General features: G+C 41.5%; 1 pseudogene; it reads right to left on the reverse strand.

The window, feature by feature from the left end:
- Window positions 1-600: 600 nt before the first annotated feature.
- Window positions 601-2,122, reverse strand: LOC121547330 (annotated as a pseudogene).
- Window positions 2,123-2,453: the final 331 nt, after the last annotated feature.

Below are 2,453 nucleotides of genomic sequence, written 5' to 3' on the forward strand. Positions count from 1 at the left end.
GACCAATAAGGAAGAGTTCCAAACCTCTCTGCCAATAACAGCTAATTTTCAGTTTTCCCCTCCCCACTCAAACACTCCCAGACAGTCCTAGCAAAATTCTTGATTGAGAAATTGCTCTTTGCTATGAAGCTATTTTTGTTTTTTTTTGGAACATTTTAATTGAAAACAATCACAGTAAGGTACTTCATTGTTACCCAGAAATGATTTGATATTGATATAAAATTTAAAAAATGCTGCATTGGACCTTTAATATCTGTAATGAAATAGATTTTATTTTCTCATGGAATATCTCTTAAACAACATCAAAATATTTACATTTCTTATTGTTCCCTATTACTAAGTGGTAGGTAGACTCACTGTCTGTCAGACTTCGAGTGAGTCCCTCCAAACTTCAATCACAATGCAAGCATGGAGATACTTAAAGGGAGCAATAGGACACTTAAATATCTGACGTGGTTCCATTTATTAAGCAATGTTGGCTTTAGGAACAAAGTAGAAAAAACATTGCAGTTGAACAAGCTCAAACATAATCAAGTTTTTGGTACTGTCTTTATTATTTCTTCACAATGTTAATGTTAGTTTGAGCAACAACAGTTTAACAGTCAGTGAAGATATCTAATCAACTACGTGACAGGGGACACATCCAAAGACATAAAATTGTTTTGGTTGCAAAAGTAATACATTCTTACTTGAATTTTCTTTGCAATTTTTTACACAAAATCAAACTTAAGAAACATATACGCAACTTGAAGTGAATGTTACTCTACGATTAAAACCATGAAAATGCATTTAGCAGTATTCCTATGTAAGCCATGCGTTGTGTTAAATTAAGATAAATCATTTGAGTTTCATTCCTTTGCCTAGGGCATCTGTAAGGTCATCTGTGTCTGGAGAGTGCATATTGACTCTCCTTGGCTCTTCAGACTTTCTCCCCTATTTGTCTTCAGTGGCGAGGAACGCCAAAATCTTAGAGGCCTCGCCAACTCTCTTCTTGCTAGCCTGACACCTCTCTGCTTCAGCTTCTTCCCAGCCTCCTTCCTGTCCCAACTCTCAATCTGAATCTGGTAGGCCTTTTTGAACTGTGTCACAGCCCTGTCCTCATCTTTCTTCTTGTGAAACAGAAAGAGGCCGAAGCTGGTGTAGCAGTGCTGCTTGTCAGAGTCATTGAGGAATTAATCTTTCACCAGGTTTGTCACGATCGTTTACGAACGAGAAGGACCAAGGCGCAGCTTGATATGCATTCATATTTATTTACGGCTAAACACACGACAAAACAACAAACAAAACGTGAAGTCCAAGGTAGCATACAAACAACATACCTTACACGGAACAAGATCCCACAACTAACAGGTGTCAAACGGCTGCCTAAGTATGGTCCCCAATCAGAGACAACGAGCTACAGCTGCCTCTGATTGGGAACCACCCCGGCCAACATAGATCTACACATTCTAGATCTAAAACATAGAAAACAAACTAGCAAACCCAACACAGAAGATACACACCCTGACTCAACAAATACAAGTCCTCAGAGTCAGGGCGTGACAAGGTTGATGAAGATCTTCATCACCTCCTCCAGCTCGTAGTTGTTCTCATAGGCCTGAGCCAGGTCCACCCTGGCGTGAATGTTGGAGGGCTTCAGCTCCACAGCTCTGGAGAAGTGATGGATGCAGACCTCCACCTTGGCTTTTATCTGGCCCCCATTGACTCGTCCCCATGTCCTGTTCTGCTCGAACATCTGGATGAGCTGCTGTTTGTGACAAAGGCAGATTTGGTGATGGAGGAAATGGGAGTTTGGAGACAGTTCCCGAGCTTTCTCCAAAACCTGTAGGCACTAATTGATGGAGCTCTCATATCTGAAATATTTGGCCACATAACGTAGTACATGAGGCAAGTCAGGAGACAGTCTGAGGGCCTCTTTGATGAGTTTCATGGACTCAAGTTTGTTTTCTAGATTTTTTTGAAGCTTCAGGGCTAGGAGGACCATAAGTTCAGAGTTATCAGGCTCCAAGAATAAAGCCTTCCTTAGCTGGTTGGCACCTGCAGTCATCACTGACCTCACTCTCTTATCCCTGACCATGCCCTCCAACCTGTACAGGACCATGGCATAGCCCACATTGGACATACATAAAATAGTCCAAATTGGAGAAGTGAAATGAAGAAAATAACTTGTTTCAAAAATGTATTCACCCCCTTTGCTATGAAGTCCCTAAATAAGATCTGGTGCAACCAATTACCTTCAGAAGTCACATAATTAGTTAAATAATGTCCACCTGTGTGCAATCTAAGTGTCACATGATCTGTCACACGATCTCAGTATATATACACCTGTTCTGAAAGGCCCCAGAGTCTGCAACACCACTAAACAAGGGGCACCACCAAGCAAGCGGCACCATGATGACCAAGGAGCTCTCCAAACAGGTCAGGGACAAAGTTGTGGAGAAGTACAGATCAAG

The sequence above is a fragment of the Coregonus clupeaformis genome, chromosome 31 (assembly GCF_020615455.1).
Source record: "Coregonus clupeaformis isolate EN_2021a chromosome 31, ASM2061545v1, whole genome shotgun sequence".
Taxonomy (NCBI): domain Eukaryota; kingdom Metazoa; phylum Chordata; class Actinopteri; order Salmoniformes; family Salmonidae; genus Coregonus; species Coregonus clupeaformis.